Genomic DNA, 19,330 nt, shown 5'->3' with positions numbered 1-19,330 from the left:
GCTCCTGAGATATGGATTCTATAATTAAAAAAAATAATAGACACCCAATTATGTTGTCAAGAAAGGCTATTTCCTTAAACTATTTGTTATTAATCATCTTCTTTTTTGACTAAAAGACTATGAAAAATAATCTCAAATTTCGCCATTTGTATTATTATGCAGTCTTAGTTGTGTATGTGTGCACATTTGTTACCATGAATATAATTTTGTTCAGTTTTTGACACTTGTTTTATATCCTTTATAAAGACTCCTTAGTCTATAAATACTATTTGAGGAGTTCTGACCAAGCACACAGAAGTTGTAGTATGGGACTCTCCAAAAGGGAGCCAGGTCTCCCACACTTACAGATGTTGAATCATGGTCAAGTTGCTTTCATGTTGCTCATCTGGACCTATGAATTCCAGTGGAATTTATCAGGATTAAATAGTATACAATCTGTATAAAACAATATACTGCCTATAGGCAACAAAAAAAATCATAGTCCTTATTGTGGTAGCATGCCTCCTCTAAGAGTAGATATCCTCAAAGCTCAGGTTTGGGCTCCATACTCTGATCTGTGATCCTTTTACACAAACTGGTAGATGGCACAGGCACTTGGATCAGACGCAAAGGAGAAGCATTTGCCATTCAAAGTCCCATCAACTCTTTCAGATTCTGATTTTAGTCTCTACAGAGTAATGCTAAAGGGACAGACAATTCCAGAATATATTGTTGGGAATGAACAAATCCCACTTGGCCCTGTCCCTAGTCAAAGAACAACTAAGGACAAAGTCAGCTAAGGAATGCTGAGTGCAGGAGAAACAGTCTTCCCCAGAGATAACCTCCCTCATAGGTTATCTCATGAGATCATTTGCATAAAAGTAAAAGGTAACACTAATTGAACTGAGAATGTTGCACAAATATAGTCACACACACACACACACACACACACACACACACACACACCAATGGAAAAAAAGAGTCATGAGTGGAAAGAGAGCAAGGTAGGGGACATGGGAGAACTTCGAGGGAGAAAATGGAAGGCAATGGGTATGATGTAATTATATTTAATTAAAATACATTTTCTAAATGTCTAATATTTTTCAAAGAAAAAAATATTATTTTTCAAAAAGAGAGAAACCCAGAATGTATGGATGGGAATCTTTTACAACAGGAAGGAGGGATGCCTGGTGTTTTCCATAGGGGGAGATACTAGATTCATACACTGAGCAGTAAAGCAACCCTGTCCTTCATTACATAGTGGGCCACTATCTCTCACTTGGGCCGATTCTCATTCAAGTGATCCTGAAAAAGATCAGCCCGGGGCAAAGGCAACCAGTGTCTGCTTCTGAGATGTACAGGGGGGATGGGCTCTCATGGACAGCTGATTCCTCAGTCCACTCACTTTTCAGAAAATCATGCTCAATTGATTCCCCGTCCCTCCTTTATTCTCCCTCTTTTTTCTCTTTATGAAAACAGAGCCGTGAATATATGTCTTCTCAGGAAGACATGTTGTAACCCCCCCCACACTTTCTATCTTCATCTTCATGTTCATCCTTCTTCTTTACTATTCAATTTTGTTATATTATTTTGCACTTGGTCCTTCAACTACTCACACTCCATTCTAGGTTTACACTATAGGATGGAACATAAATACTAAAGAAGTGGTGTGTGAAAACCATATATATATATATATATATATATATATATATATATATATATATATATATATATATCGCTGTTTACCTCTGTCACCTAGTAATTTCAATCCTAGATGTGCAAACTGGGACTGGGACTTGGATGCTATGAAACATGTATCTGCGTCTTTGCTGCAGTATGTGATGAAATAACTATCTTCAGAGGAATGTGTATATGCATTGAATACCCCATAGTCTAATCCTACCCTCCTAAATTTATTCCCGCTCCTTACATTTTTACTCAGTATCCTTTCTTATATGATAATTGTATTGTTACTAAATGCTACAAATGTACTGCAGCCTGAGTGCTTCTTAAAAAGTTCTATTTTAAAAATAGAATCCTATTTTATTGAAATAGACTTGTACTCTGTGTTCCCTTGTGTCTGTCTCTAAGTGAACATAATGTTTTTTGAGATTTATCTATGTTCTTGGGTAGAGCTGAACTTTACTGTCGTAGTTTACGTCTGTTCATTCTGCATGGGGTTTTTATTACATGTGTTGCTTACAATTTATTTACCCATTCTTTTGTTGTTGACTGTTAATACTTCTATAATAGTAAGCAATGGTTCTATAAACATAAATGTGTGTGCTGTATATACTCTAGGCTACAAACCTAGAAGCTGGATTTATGCATCACTGTGGCTACACATCTTTCATCATAAAGATTGTTCTCAAAAAGAGTTTTTCAATCTGTACACATACAGGCCACGTATTAAGCTTTCTGTTTTATCATAGTTTATTTTATAAAAATAAAGTTATGTAAAAGCTCGTTAATAGTACTTATCAGAGACAAGTCAAAGTCTAAGAACATTAATATAACTTTAAAATATAATTAAGCTAGGCACTCCTGCCTTCTAGAAAAGCAAATGAGACACAGACATAGCAACTGTTCCCAGAGCATTCATTTGAAGGTAGCAAAGATGAGCTCATGAGATGGGTCGCGACCATTCTGTGATGACGTCATCTCTCTGCCTTTATGTCTGTGATGGTAATCTTTTTCTTTTTGTTTTTGCTAATTTAGCAGATCTATGTAAATTACAGTGCTTTAAACTTATGTTTTCTCAATATAAACAAATTCAATAACTTTGGTACTTTGTAGAGCATATGGGTATTCCCCTTTGAGAACTTTGGATTAAATTTCCTATAGTCTAGGTCACTATTATCTATTTTATATTTTAGATTTTAGTTGTTTCTATGTTTAAGAACTGAGACATTTAATATATATGCATGAAGGTATGCATATATAAATATATGTGGCAATTCTCTAGAGTCTGTTCACACTTGGTTAATTGGTTTCTCTTAATGGTGTATGGACTTTTAAATATAAAAATGATTGTGTGATCTCATCATTTACATATATCTTTTAAGATGTAAACAATGTTTTTATTATTAATTTTTATTATTTTTTAAAGTTTACATTTTTTTTAATTTACAATGATAGGTTTCATTATTGCCTTTGTACAACCTTTTCCTAAATACATAACAGGTGTACTCAGAGACTAATAGAATTCTTACATTACTTCCATGACCCAAGAGGGGAGGAGTTATTCTCAGTCACAGTAGGGGATGTAAAATAGAGGCCACCATATCTGCCACAATAGAAAAAGATGGTAGACGAAAAGCAATTCTTCATTCCTAGAGAGACTACAGAAATTCTGATCCGAAGGAATAGGGCTATTGATTCCCACCCCAACATTCAAATTACCTTTTGCCCTCACAAAGCAGAGAGGATGACAGCATAAATATAACCATGATTTTACTTCAATAACAGATGCTACTTCAGGTCCAACTTCATCATGAGAAAACTGACACCGCCTAGTAAACGACTACTAACATAAAAATTATTTCCTCCATGTATATTGTATTTATACTATATATTTATATTATTTACCTCTTTTAAGTGGAACCCACAAGAGCAGTTTTCTTTAATCAGAAAGGCCCATCAATTCATTTTTGTATTAGGGAAATATTAACTAATAAGTCCTAGGACATCATTTAGTCCGACATAGATATGATCATCTTTCCATCTCACAAGATACTACATTTGTCCATCAACTTGATGGCAACCTACGGAACCAGAAATACCAAAACCTTTAGACTGACTCATAAGATTTTTGAATGACATAAGCAAGGAAAGAAATCTACTATCTTAGTAACATCCAGTAATTGGGAGCAATTCAAAATATCCCTTCTTAGTGAAGAGGGGATGAAAAATAAGTTGTTGCTTCTGGCCTCTCCACCAACAAGATATGAGGCCTGTTAATCTATTTTGCTTTTGGAGGCAATATATTCCTCATTAAAGTGTGGAAGGCTTTTTACAAGCATCCTGAAAGGCTGTCAATCTTTAAGAGGAAACAAAACCAGATATAGGCCTGCAATAAATGCACTATACAGACCATCGGCTAGGTCATTTAGTTTATACGACATGGTGGACATCATGAATTTTGTAGGTAAATGGATGGAACTTGGGAATATCATCCTGAGTGAGGTAACCCACAAACAGAAAGACATGCAGTATGTATCGTCACTTATACGTGGACATTAACCATACAATGCAGGATAACCATGCCACATCCCACAGAATCAAAGAAATTGGGTAATAAAGTCTCAAGGGAGGATGCAAAAATCTCACTCAGAAGGTAAACTAAAGAATTAGATGGAGAGAGGGACCTGGGTAGTAGAGCAGGCAAGAAGGGGAATGAAGACAATGACCAGTTGTGGGGGCAGGGTTTCCAGTGAGAATGGAAATCAGTGGGGGCCATCTGTGGTGACTAGCCAGAGGCCTGGAACAGGGGAGTCTCCAGGAGTCTATGAGGGTGACTCTAGCTGAGATTCTTACCAGAGGGGGGATATAAACAGTGAAGTAGCCATCACCTGTAGTGAGACAGGACTTCCACAGTAAGGAAGGGGACATCAATCCACCCACAAAACCTTTAACGCCAAATTTGTCTTCCTACAAGATGTGACAGAGATAAAGGAGCAGAGGCTGAGGGAACAGCCAAAAATGGCTGCCCCAACTTGAGACCCATCCCATATGAGAGGGTCAACTCCTGACACTCTTAATGGTAGTCTTCTATGCTTGCAGACCTGGCAGATCTAAAAGATAGACTTTTTGACAGAAGTGAGTTATGGTACAAAGCCACCAGAATTTAGCAAGAACACTGGTATTTTTTCTATAAGTAAGTACTCTTAAGATATAGATTTGGGATAATGACTGCCCTGGTAGCTGAATGTTTAACCATAATTATGAGTTACAATAGACAGGTATACCTGACCCCCAAACATTGGAAAGGACAACAATGCCCATAGCACCTACACTCTTTCCATATTATCTTCTGAACCTATGGCATCATAGGGAAATCTCCTGCAGTCCATAGACTGAGAAGGAGAAACTTTGTTTTGTATTATCTAAAAATACAACCCCAAAGTAGACAGGTGCAATGTATTCTCTTTTTCTAAGAGATCTCACTGGTGGAGAGAAATCTTTACAATGGAAAGAACTTTTGAATAGGTGCCTCTAAGAATTCAGTTTGAGAGATGACTAAGTGCAGTTGGATTCTGAAAAGTGGGGTGTAACTAAAGATTTGACTTAGGACCCAAGAAATACAATCAGAAAATTGATGACAAGGACATTCAGGAAGGGGTATGTTGTCAGGTTTTTATGAAATGTGTCAAAACCTTGCAAGTCTTGTGTGCCCTCTGTTCACCAAAGGTGGCCATGGAAGGCTTCACTAGGGTGACCATGTCTCTGAAGGGTGGCCTGCCTGTTCCCCAGCCATACACTGCTTGTTCTAACAGCACCATGCTAATGCTCTTTTCTTTATGAACTTGCAGCACTCGTCAAATTTTTCAGGATCCTGAGGCTCCATTTCTTTTTTCTTTTCTTGTCTCCCTCCTCTAATGACTCTCAATGTGTTTTCTGCTCAACAGCCTGGCTCACTAAACATTATCTTTTCTGCCTCATACAGCTCACTGTCACACTTAGGCACTGAATTTTAATTTCAGGCTCATTTTTTCCCCTTTCAGTTTTTACAGTTTCCTCCAATTCTTTTCCAAATTTTCCGTGTCACTTCTTATGCTTTCCTATCTGATACATGTGGCCTCCAGACTTCTGTTGTTTTTATTTACAAACACAATACAGTGTTTGCTAAGAAGTCTGATAATGGCAATATTTATGGTCTTTCCATTCTTTTGCTCACTGCTGATGGTGCTTGTTGCTTGTGGCAGTTCATTTCCTTGCATGGTTTGGCTACTGTTAATTGTACACTACTCGCTCTCATTGAAGAAAATTATCTACAGGAATTCCTCAAGGCTTTGGATGCTCATCCTTCGTCTAGTAGTAATTTTCATGCTTTTTCTTTCAAGTGTTTAAGGCACCATTAGCAGCACAGCTCTAAATTTATAGTTTTGGTTTCTTGCAAATACTGATGATAAAGAAATAAAAACCAAGTGTAATAATGTGCAAAGTAGATGTATGAGCTACATCTCAAGATGATTTCTTTAATATACAGCCTTCTCAATCTGCCTAGTGCCAGTGTAAATTTTCTGCACTTCTAATGTTTGGTGGGGGAAGGAACAGATTTATTCATATTTTACTTCATAAGGCTGTCATTTGTGGCTCAATCTTACCCTAAAGGTTAGTCTCTCCGGAAGCCAGTTGTAAGATTATTAGAATCTCCAACATTAGGAGCAGCTGTCCTACAAAGATCTTTTCAATTTTGCAGATGGAAAGTTCAAGACTGTGGTGTTGCCAATTCCCTCTTTGAAGGGCACACACTAACAGATGTCTGTGTTTTTCCTGTCTCTTCATGCAGTAGAAAAGACTGTGCGCTTCCTGAGATTTTTCTTATAAAGCCAACAGTCTCAAAGGCTGCACACCTGATGCCACTACATTGCCAGCATGTGAGCAACATATGACTTTGGGCAGGGGTGTGAGCAAACATTCTGTATATAGTTTTATTTTAACTTCAGTACCAGTAACTCTGGATTTGGTCTTGGTCTATGGAGTTAGACTTTCACATAAGGAACAGTCAGACTTCTTCTGGGACATGCCAAAGTGGGCAGGGAGAAATTCATGATGCCTCAATCTACACAAAGAACTGTAGGCAATTGAGGAAAGCTGGGAGTGAGAGGTGGTCTTCCTCAGAGAAGAGCACACCAGTTATTTGTCCAGTGCCAAACTATCAGCCCTGAAAACACACATACAGCTAACATACAGACTGAGCAGATTATGTTTAGGAATATATATGAATATACATATACATATATGCATATACTAACAATTAATAAAAAAAAGAGGCCAATGATTGTCAAAGAGAATGGGGAGGACAGGAGGGAGGGTTTGGAGGAAGGAAAGGGGAGGAAGAAATGTTGTGATCATAATCTCTCTCAAAAGAGAAAACTTTCTTCATAAAGTGTTGTTGAACAAGAAATAGTTTATCATAATATTATTGTAGGAAGACAATTATTGGAGCACACTTATTCCTTATATAAAACAAATTTAAGTATTGTGGGTCTCTGAAATAGTGAATACTACTATATAGGATTTCTGTGTTCCCATTATGACTGAATAAAAACACACTGCTTCAAGGACAATATAACAAATTTAAATTAAAAAAGAATGTGGTTCCCTGGAATTTGTTTTGTAAAGTTCTGTAGTGGTTGATGGAGGTAAAGTGTGGCATCTTGTTACTTATTTTTTAATTAACCAGATGCCTATGTCTCTGAGACTAATTAAGATGGAACAGGCCTTGAATTCTTATCAACCAAACTATTCAATGTACGCTTTTGGGTAAAACCAAATTCTCCATGCATCAGTGTCTTCATTCATTCAAACAATATCAGATAATTATCCAAAAATACCAGAAAACGTTTGCACAGTAAGTTGATAGTGCAGAAGAAAAGAACAGATTGCATTTTTACTTTAGGAATATTTGTAAGAATTAAAGGATAGTTACATGTAAAGTGATTAGCAGAATATTTGCTTCCTGTTATTATAGTTGGGTAAAGAATTTATCTTCCTTCCCGTCTGGACCCGGGCACAGAGCAGAACCCAGGCAGCAATTCTGAACCCAATCTCACAAAACTCAGAGGAAGTAGGTCTCCCAGGAGCTCTAACCTGGGCAGTATCTTAGGTAAGGAGACAGCAACACCCTCCCCAAACAGGGAGTAACTGGGACCCACTAGGACCCAGGAATCCACTCCTGGCCCAGAGCACTGGTTCCTTCCTGTCTGTACCTGAGCACTGAGCAGATCTTGGGCTCCAGCTCTAACCCCAGTAGTAACACCCACCCCACGCAGTTCTGATACAACCAAGATAATAGGAAATACAGGCTCCAGTCAGAGACAGGGCATGTAGCACTAAGGAGATTCAGATGGCAAAAGGCAAGTGCAAGAACATAAGCACAAGCAACCCAGGGTACTTAACATCATTTGCACCTAGTTCTCCCACACAAGAAAGTCCTAAATTCCCCATATTACTAGAAAAGCAAGATTCAGATTTAAAATCACTTCTAATGATGATGATAGAGGACTTTAAGAAGGACATAAATAACACTCTCAAAGAATTTGAGGAGAACACAGGTAAACAGGTAGAAACCCTTAAAGTAGAAACATAAAAATCCCTTAAAGAATTACAAGAGAACACAACCAAACAGGTGAAGGAATTGAACAAAACCATCCAGGACATAAAAATGGAAGTAGAGACAATCAAGAAATCACAAAGGGAGACTACCCTGGAGATAGAAAACCTAGGAAAGAAATCAGGAGTCATAGATGCAAACATCACCAACAGAATACAAGAGATAGAAGAGAGAATCTCAGGTGCAGAAGATATAGAAAATATTGACACAACTATCAAAGAAAATGCAAAATGAAAAAAATTCTTAACACAAAACATCCAGGAAATTCAGGACACAATGAGAAGACCAAACCTAAGGATAATATGTCTAGATAAGAGTGAAGATTCCCAACTTAAAGGGCCAATAATTATCTTCAACAAAATTATAGAAGAAAACTTCCCTAACCTAAAGAATGAGATGCCCATAAACATACAAGAAGCCTATAGAACACCAAATAGACTAGACCAGAAAAGAAATACCTCCTGTCACATAATAATCTAAACACCAAGTGCACAAAACAAAGAAAAAATATTAAATGCAGTGAAGGAGAAAGGCCAAGTAACATATAAAGGCAGACCTATCAGAATTACACCAGACTTCTGACCAGAGACTTTAAAAGCCAGAAGATCCTGGACAAATATCATACAGACCCTAAGAGAACACAAATGCCAGCCCAGGCTACTATACCCAGCAAAACTCTCAATTACCATAGATGGAGAAACCAAGATATTCCACGACAAAACCAAATTTAGACAATATCTTTCCACAAGCCCAGCACTACAAAGTATAATAGTGGGAAAGCTCCAATACAAGGAGGGCAATTATACCCTAGAGAGAGCAAGAAAGTAACCCTCTTCCAACAAATCCAAAAGAAGATAGCCACACAAAGATAACTTCACCTCTAATAACAAAAATAACAGGAGACAACAGTCACTGTTCCTTAATATCTCTTAACATCAATGAACTCAATTCTCCAATTAAAAGACATAGGCAAATGAACTGGATATGTAAACAGGATCCAGCATTTTTCTGCATACAGGAAACCCACCTCAGTGACAAAGACAGACTTTACCTTAGAGTAAAAGGCTGGAAAACGGTTTTTCAAGCAAATGGTCCTTAGAAATAAGCTGGAATAGACACTCTAAAATCTCCAGCCTGAGAACACAAATGGAAGGACTCATGGCTCCACCTGTATAGGTAGTTGAGGGTGGCCTTCCTTGCCTGGCATAAGTGGAAGTGGATGGCCTTGGTACCTGAAAGTTTGGATTCCCTAGTTTTGTGGACTTTGAGAGCAGGGAGGCAGGAATGGGAGGATAGTGGGAGCAGACCCTCATAGTAATAGGAGGAAGGGGAATGGGGTAAGGAGTTTTGGGGGCAATGGGAGAGGAGATAACATTGAAAGGTAAATAAATAAAATATCCAATTAAAAAAAACAGATAATGGATCTGGAAATTGTAGTTGAGCAATTGAGACTTTTTGTCAACAATTTATTACGGGGATTTTGTATAATCCTCAAGGACAAGGCATTGTGGAAGAGGCCAATGAAACTTTAAAAAGATTGGTGAGACTGTTGCTGAGACAAAGAATGATACTGACCTGTGAGCTTGCTGAGTGTCCTGACATGGGATACTGGGGAGCTGTATTGGACATATGTTCCTGACGCACCTTTGCTTGACTATATCCCAGATGGGACAAGCTACCTTGCCTCAAGTTTTTAGACCTTGTGTGATAGAGAATCAAAAAGAGAAACTATGTCTTTTGTATTCTTCTTAAAGGTGCCCAGGTATTACTACTCATGTACTGGTCTAGAAATCAATCCAATATGGGAAATAACAGTCTACTTTTGGAAGACTGGGTCTGGACTTTGTCAGGAACATATTTGGAAGCTAGCTGTAGCTTGCTATGATGTTAGGATAGCAAGAGATAATGTTGGATCTGGATTCCAAACAAGAGTTAGTGCATGTTTTAAGACTCTTTTAATTGTCAAGCTAAAATTGGTTTTGTCTCTTTTACAACATTTATTGTAAGTTGCACTGAGTGTATAATTTCCAATTATGTTAGTGTGTTGAAACCTGGCATGTCTGTTATGGGGGTCCATCAACCAGCTTCTGTCTTACTGCCCTGAGTATTAGAAAATCTTGAGTCTTTGAAAAAAGCCTGAAAGTGCTAGAATAAATGAGTTGGGCTTTAAGCAGAACAAGAGGGTAGCAGGCTTGATTATTGCTGGTATAACAGCTTTAATTCCATTAATTGCTAGCACCACTGCTTCTGCAATAGCATTGACACAATGAGTTAAGACAACCATTTTTGTTAACCATCTAGCAAAAAAAAAAATGTTACTAATGTATTGAGTATACAAAAGGATTTATATAGGTATCTGGAACCCATTCAAATTATCTGAAGGAGGTTCAGGGTTCATGAGTTAGGAGCCATCCCAAGTATCATGACAAATATTATTAGAGTAGTGTTACTTTTGAAATTAACAATGATTGTCATTATAATTAGAAAAAAGTTTAAAGACACCTGTAGGATATTTGGCATAATCCTAACACCTCTCTGGGTGTGTTAACTTTGCATAATGAGATTATAAATTTAAAGAATGCTGCTCTGTTGACCTTTGATGCTGCAGATAATGCTAATAAAATTATTTGTGCCCTGAGCTTAGTATTTCCATTTTGGACAAACCTCAGGAATAGCATATATAGTTTGATTAGTCTAGCCCTTCTTGTCCTGGGAATACTTGTATTCCTGCCCATCTTGTTAAAGCTTATCTTTAACAACATCAACATGTTGTCAGCCAAAGTACATGGCTTAAACCTGAAAATGGACCCCTAGACAAAGTTAGTAAAATAACAGGCTGGCAAGCCAAGGACGGGTAAGATTCTACACAGAGTCTTACCAACCTAAGACATAAATGCATTGCCTTTGACAATGCATATTCTGTGATGGGTAAGGAAGGCATTCTTGTCAGAATGACCTAAGACATGCTCAGTTTTGTTAACGAAATAAAAAAGGTGGTGAGGTGGAGGGCCTTTGGGGCTGCTTGGCAAGAAGCTGACATGGGCCAAGGACAAGAAAAGGGGCTGCTTGACAGGAATTTGACATTGGCCAAGGACAAGGAAGTAGGCTTCAAGCAGAAATCTGACATTAGACTAGCACAAAGAATTTCAGGTAGGAGTCTAAATCATAGGCTACAATAAAGAAGTAATCTCAGTCAGGAATCTAAATATTAGGCCAGAACAGAGAAGTAATTTCAGACAGGATTCTAAATTTTAGACTAGAACAAGGAAGTAGGCTTCAGATGTGAAAATGAATGACCTTGGGCTAGGATAGGGAAGTAGGCTCAGATACTTTGGTCATCCTGATAATCCTTTAGAAACAGTGGTCATGGGAGTGTTCACATAACTGGGTTTAATGCCTTGCTTTTTCTTTGACTATTTGTGTTTATTGTATTGCTTGTTCCTTGCTTATTTGCATCTATTGTATTGCTAGACCCTCAACCTAGAACTGACCTAATTACATGCATGTAATAAAAATGGTTTAAAAGCATAAAGGAAGAGGGAGTATAGGATAAGGGGTTCTAGAGAGGGGAAATGGGGAAAGAGGATGATGTCTGTACTGTAAATAAATAAAATATCCAATAAAAATTATCTTAAAGGGTTAAATAAATGAGATATTAGTTAAAAATCAACAGGAGCTTTAAATAATGTAACCACAGTTTTTACTTTGGTTGTTACACTATAACAATGATTATCCACTCTCATTACTCTCCTTTTTCCCCCTTTTTTCCATGCAGGGTTTGTGGTCCATCCAGTCTTTCCCACAACACATTTTTGTCTAATTAAGTTATCCCCACTCTCCATCTCCCCTCCCCCAACAAGCAAACAAATAATAATAACACAAAGCCCATTTCCTGCAACCTGCACAATGAGCAAACACAAGGACTCACAACACACTGGATATTAACCCTACCTGGTTAGCAGTTGTCATGGCGAGTCTCTGCTCTGCTCAACCATATCCATGTTACTAAAATCCAGGTGCTGTTAATAAACCTGTTTGTATGAATCCAAATTCCCCAAAGCACTAGCGCTAAATGTGAAGCTGAATGAATGACTTTGGAAGAGAGTGTCTGCCTCATGGAAATGTAAGACATCAACAATTGTGGTATCCTTGGGGGAGAGTCGAAATAAAAGCAAATCATGAGCAAGAACACACTGCATGCAAGAATACACCACGTGCCAGAACACTCATGCTGACCCTTAGAATGTAGGCAGCATATTTACAAACAAAATGGAAATCTGTTCCATTAGGTTAACATAAATATTGAGATTTTTGTTTCTCATCATGCCTGAGAATACAGGCAGTGACAGGTACAGGAGGGAAATCTATCTGGTAATTGGAGATTTAGATGTTCAAGAAGAGTTTGTGGTAGAACCACTGATAAGGTGGAACATTTGCATCTTCTGGGGATGATCTCAGCTCAGGACACAAGAAAGTCCTGCCAACATCATTTTCTTGCCCTCCCCACCTCCTGCTGCTCTAACACACAGGTGTTTGGAAGCCTCTCACATGTATAGCATGAAGCACCTGATGGGGCAGGGACACTTTGAACAGGTCACTTGCATTTGACATTGCCTCAAACACACCTGTGCTAGGAGGCTGTGAAGTGCAAGGGACTGACCCATACCACAACTTCTTGACCCATTGGTAGTCTGAAGGTCTGGTTGAGACTAGTCAACAAGATTGGCCTGCTAGTTAACCTTACTCAGATGTTAGCACTTCAGAAACTCTACTCTGCAGACTGTTATGCCCTTGCTTCATAAGTCAGATGCTTGGTCTGACTGTGAGTTTCCATTAAATATATAAAATTATTTCTTTTCTTTGTGGCTTGGTCTTCTGTTGCTCTTGTTCCTGATCATTCAATTCTTTGTTATTCAACTGAATTCAGTTCATTCAACTCCTCTAGACAACTGCCATCACCCTGGTAACAAAGCATATGGGACTCAAGAAGGCCTGGAATGTAAAAAAAAGATGTGTAAGGGCCATCCCCAAAGTTAATGAGCAGTAACTGTCTCTGAAAGAGACAGACAAACTAAACTACTTGCAAGTTGTTAAGGGTTCTCCAGGATACAGTCTTGTGTATCATGCCATGTTTCAGTGGGTTTTCAGTGTTGTGCCTTTGAATCACCTGTGTTATCTCAATAAGTGGCATCTTTCCATGTTTTTGTAAGCAAGCACAATAACTTCACTGGGTCACTAAGCAGTGCTCAGGTGTAACTGCTTCTTTGATCTCTCAACAGTGCCTCATCTGGAATGAACAGACATTTGAGCATGTCTCCTGAAAAGTCGCACAGCATAAATTCTTTAGAAAGTTAACTAAGGTCAAATAAAGATTTCCAAAGTGTTCTCAGAACAGTGAGAGACAGCAGATTTCTCCCTCCCTCCCTCCTCTCCCTTCCTCTGTCTCACCCTTCCTTCCTCCCTCTCCCCTCCTCTCTGTATCACAGGATACAGGGGATAAAGCATGTGTGAGCACAACAAACATGTAGTGGTCTCTGTGCTAGGAACAGAAGCTCACTGGAAACCAATCCTACTGTCTGAAGCCTACACGCCCAGCTCAAGAACTGTAACTGATAGATGTCTAGTGCTTAAGCCACCCAGTCTGGGACACACTGTTACAGCCACCCGAGTAGACGCCCACAGACATCTCAACTTGTAGTTTTGACTATTTGCTTTAAAATTGCCTGTCATACTCATTGGCGGTGGACATTAGTTACTTTTATTCCATCCATGACGAATTTCTCTCAGGTCAGGTTACTTCATGGGAACTAATAGTAATGATAATGAAGAAATCAGTGACTTATCAGTTCTGCAGAGCTACGTGAAGGCAGCCTTCCCTTACATAGCTGTCATACAATGTTATAAAGTGAGAAGCAATGCCCCCTCTTTGCTGAAGTGGAGTTATCCATTTTGTTGAGATGGATCCAGATTGCTGTGTGGCTCTCTTTCTCTGTACTCACTAGACACTTCCTGTCTTTTTTCTGGCCAACTCCAAATTTTCTGAGCCCTCCATTTTTTGAGACCTGTGACCTTCCCCCTCTTCTTCAGCGAGCCACATTCCATTTCCCTGTTTGATTATGGATCCCTTGCTCAGTTGTTCTTCTTCCTTTTCTATGAATACGTGAGAACAGGACAAAAGATACAAAGGACGCCAGAGTTTTACAATTCAAACATGTTGATCACAGACCTCATCTTTTTAAACCACATCACAAGTTAATGAAATAAAGCCTTACGGGAATATTACTATATTTTGTCTATTTACTCAACTTGATGATGAATATTTGCCCAAAACCTACTTTGAGTGAGAAGAGCTGGTACATGCTGAGTTTAAACTCTAGAAATGTCCTTACAGTTTGAATTTTTGATAGTTTGTTGTTGGAGAATCCTGCTGTTAAGGTCACAGTGCCCTATGATCAGAATGCTTTCTGAGGTCAGCAAAAAAAATGGAGGACTCCCTTTGTCAGTGGAGCGTCCCTGTCTCTGCCTGACTGTCTGGAGAGTGTCCATGAACACAGTTGGTTGGCCTTGTCTTAAAAGTGACCTTGTACAGAGCTCTCTGCAAGACTCATAACTCAGCACACATATCCCTCTGGCTTTCTCCCCATCTGATAAATAATGCTGTATTATAACCAATCAGCTCTTTGCATCCGCTTGATACTATGACCAATTAGACATTTCTACCTATACCCCTAAAAAAAAAATCCCTAAAATACCCTACCCCTGACACAATAAAGTAGACTCGTCTCACTGCAGTAGTCTCCCGAGGGCATCCATCACACTCAGGGCCATCCGAACCCTGTTCCCTGACTCAGCTCTTTGCCTTCAGGGACTTGTTGTCAGCAGCCTCAGAGGAGAAGGGAGGGCCAGAGTGTGTCACTGGGCAGGCTGATAGTGCATATTACCAGCACACAATGCAGGAGTTTACCTAAACAAAACAGAAATCAATAGAAACACACTAACCCTTACAGTAGTGATAAATACCTGTGCTTTAATGGCCTGTTGAGACTTAAATTGCTGCTTTGGCTTGAGTTCTCTCTCCCTTTTCTTTCCAGTGTTGGAGCCTTTTATTTCCTTTCTGTCACCAATTTCAAGAGGCCCTTCCTGATAGAGTCACAGTAGAGAGACACGATCTTTTGGAACTTAGTTTCATTGACAGCTACAGGAAGTATTTATAACAGCAAGTTAAATGGCAGATTGATAGCTTCCTCCATTTGGTCTCCAGTTAGAACTCTGAGTGCTACACCCATGTGTATCTGGAGCTTCCAAATTTCAGTATCTGCCTAGTAATTAAGATAGACTTACAGAGTTTCTAGTTTAAGAAACCAAGGGAAACATTGATCTGAGAAGGCAGAGTTATATTTATTTATTCAAGAACAAAAGAAAAACACTACATGAGCCTATTCATATGTGGAATTTACCAGAAAAAAAATGATATCATAGAACTAGAAAGTAAAATAGGAAAGTAGTGTCTGGGGGTGCTGGGAAGGGGGCACTTGTGTTAAAGGAACAAAATTGAAGTGGGGTTGACAAGTGGTAGGAATCTGTTGTACACAAGTTTATAACAATATACTTTATTCTTAAGTAATGCTAACAAGGTGAATGCTAGGTGTTCTCATCATGAAATCATGTGAAAAATATGTGAGGCTGCCCACATCAATGGGCGAGAATGGTCAGTGGCTGTCTCGTGTACCACAGGATGATCTTCAAATTCTTACGTACAGCAAGAACAACAGGATGACCTCTCTCTTTCTCTCTCTCTCTCTCTCTCTCTCTCTCTCTCTCTCTCTCTCTCTCTCTCTGTGTGTGTGTGTGTGAGAGAGAGAGGAAGAGAGAGAGAGAGAGAGAGAGAGAGAGAGAGAGAGAGAGAACCTCTGATGTTGGTTCTTGCATTTTATCTTGTATAAGCAGGGTCTCTTTCGTTTGTCCATTGGGGAAATCAGGCTGTTAGCGCATGAGCTTCTGGAGATTATCCTTTTCCACCTTCCAATAGACATACTAGGGCTACTGGGATTATACATGGGTGCTATTGTATGGCTTTTTAGGCAGGCTCTGGGGGCTTGAACCTGGGTTCTCATGCTTGTTTGCTGGTGCCGTTAATTATTGAGCCAAATTCCCAGCCCCAGAAAGTCTTTTCAGATTCTAAGGTACAGGCAAATCTCAGTCACAGTGACTATAAACAAAACAAATGTTTGTTGAGCACGATGGCATTCCCTGTAAAAACGAAGTGTCTTATATTCTTTGAATTAAGATGACAAAAAATCTAATTGAAACAGTAGAAATCTTAAATTAACAGCTTTCCCTGACAAGGATACATACTTGCTGGCAGTGTCTAATAGTTGTAGAATGAAAACAACTATTGTATCAAAACTGACTCAGTAAATTCCAAGGCAATAGAATAAAACATATTAACAGATCAGAAAATTTTAATTGAATATCTCAGTTAATAAAAGAGAAGTCCCTTGTGAATGCTGAGGTCACAGATGCAGGATTCTAAGTGTGAAGACTTTACTCTGGGGACAAAAGCTTGGGTCCAGCTACATATATGCTGAACTCATTAAATAAGTTAAATTACATTAATATGGAGGTGTCGATGTGTGATTACAATCTTTGCCCAGAATGTGTGAGTCTTGCACTGTCTATGGGAAGTCAGCTCCTACTTCACAGGGGCCTCTCTGCCTGTGAGTCCTCCTGATACCTCATCTTGATGATGTTTGGGTCTTCCTGCTGTGATGGACTGTATCTTTAAGTTGTGAGCCAGAACAAACCATTTTTCCTTGCATTATTTCTTAAGGCTATTTTGTTACCATTGGAAAAGTTCTTGACAAATGAAGAGGGGTGTCACCTTTAGTCTGTAGTATAAGCCTTATTTGCAGCTGTCTCTCTAAACAGCAAAAGTCAAACTTACTAATATTTGCCATACAGATGTAGAAACACTTTGTTTCTGTCATGAGTCACTAAGTGGTCATGGTACCTTCTCATTTGTCTCTCTGTGTCCCTTCCTTTGTCTGCCTCTGGGGTGCTTCAGGGAAATCACCCACAAGATGAAGGTTGTTCACAGGTATGATGCTTCTTTTTGGGGTCATAAAAGATTAAGTGTTATGACTGGAATTCTTAAAGAAGGCAGACACGTCATTAAATATATTTAGAAAGACATTGTGCATGTTAAGAGAAACAAAAAGATTATTAACTCTTTTTATTAACCACTCCTTCCCTAGAAAACTTACATAAATGCTATGAGAAGGAATTAGGGAGAAATTTACACCAAAGGAAATAAAATGAGATGATAGTTACGTTTTGCTCTGGGGCCACAATGTTGGCTCACGAAGCAGCAACTAACCATGTGAGAACATCATCTTCAACCTGCTGCAACTCATTCTTCTTGCAGAATCTGTGCTGTGTGCTGAGGGTCACACATCTCTGATGCGCGGGATGCAGGGGACCAACAAAAGCTGGACACCCAAGGATTTCTGTCACAGAACAGAGGGCAAGACTAAGGGCACTCATGAGTCCCTTTAACTGTGTGCCAATTGACTGAGGTGTCAATCTCAGAGCCTTGAGAAAGATCACAGTGACAGTTCTACTTCCAATGATATACAAGTTCAGAATCGCACAGTATGGGCTGCTGTTCTATGATATGCTTTCCTGTTTTACTTACAGTCCTTGTGGCTTACGTCTGTCTCCACTCCTGCAGATGAACCAAGCTCTTCACTCATCTTCCCCCCAAAACCTTCCATTAAAACCCTCCTCAGAATATGTAGGACCATTGAACACTCCCGATAGGATGGCAAGGAAGTCAGTGTTTATGACCATCCCTTTGTGCCCTGTCCTCTGCCCCTTTTCCTGTAACCTGTGCATCTATGACAATTCTGGCTTCTAGTAACGGAAAAATCATTTTGAGTTATCCTGTAAAACCTGGAGGAAGAAGGTCTAGTCACCCCAAATCTGACAATATCTTTCCCTGCTTTCACTGCCCCTTGGACTGAAGGAACAATGTTCTTGCTGACATGACTTGCTATGAGTTCAAAACAGCAGCCTCTTGGTTTCCACACTCAGCAAGCCTTCCACTTAGGAGACCAGCTAACTGTTCTACCCAGTTACACACCAGCTGTGCTCTGGCTGTAACCACAGTCTCCATGGCTGGCATCCCTAACCATGGTGGTATGGGAGCTATCACAAATGATGTGTAACCTTTGTCTCATCCTCCTCTGTTCATCCCTGAACTACAACTGTGTCCCTTCCACCATCTCCGTCCCCAGATCAGCACTGGTCAAGATTCCAGTTCCTTGGAGTTATGTGAAGGCTCTGAGACTGAAGTGCATCCTTTGGTTTATAAATGATAAACTTTCTGTCTTTACTTCTAACATACTCTTCCCTTTTTCTACCTTCCTTTATACTGATTGGTAGCTTCTCTGAATGTAGAATTATAGGTTGTCAGCACTTCCCCATCCCAACTTTGGAAGATATGACTTCGTCTCCTCTGCTTCCTTTGTTGCTGAAGAGAAGTTGGCTGCAAATCATGTTCTCAAGGCAGCCTCTGTTCCTTGACCGCCTTTAACCCCAGGTACCTGAGGCTCTGTGGTTTCCCCAGATGTACCTCCTGTGGATGTGTGTTTGCTGGTCTCAGTGTTGATCATGCTTCCTTAAGCTGAGTATATACCTACTCCTTTTATTCTGGAAAAGTGTTAGCCATTTTCCCATCAGTCACTGCCTCTATCCAATCTCAGTTGTTACTATTGCAAGTACTATGTCTAAAAAAATGCTGTGCTTTCCCACCCTCCCGCCCATCCTGGATTGCACTGGTTATATGCTGCTGTGTGACAACTCCAAACTTAGAGGCTCAGGACACATACTCAATTCCCACCTCTCTCTCTCTCTCTCTCTCTCTCTCTCTCTCTCTCTCTCTCTCTCGTACACACACACACACACACACACACACACACACACACACACACACCTGCCACACAATTCTCTTAT

The 19,330-nt window shown here is 39.4% G+C and overlaps 1 long non-coding RNA gene across 2 annotated transcripts in view; it reads right to left on the bottom strand.

Annotated features, from left to right (window-relative positions):
• LOC143434920 (uncharacterized) overlaps window positions 1-19,330 on the bottom strand; it is a 47,774-nt gene that overhangs the window by 18,603 nt on the left and 9,841 nt on the right. For both annotated transcript variants that reach the window (XR_013104783.1, XR_013104782.1), the window contains exon 2: window positions 17,648-17,823. This is a non-coding gene — a long non-coding RNA (uncharacterized LOC143434920). The remainder of the gene's footprint in view (window positions 1-17,647; window positions 17,824-19,330) is intronic.

This window comes from Arvicanthis niloticus, chromosome 18 (genome assembly GCF_011762505.2).
Source record: "Arvicanthis niloticus isolate mArvNil1 chromosome 18, mArvNil1.pat.X, whole genome shotgun sequence".
NCBI lineage: Eukaryota > Metazoa > Chordata > Mammalia > Rodentia > Muridae > Arvicanthis > Arvicanthis niloticus.
This window is presented reverse-complemented; position numbering and strand designations above follow the sequence as displayed.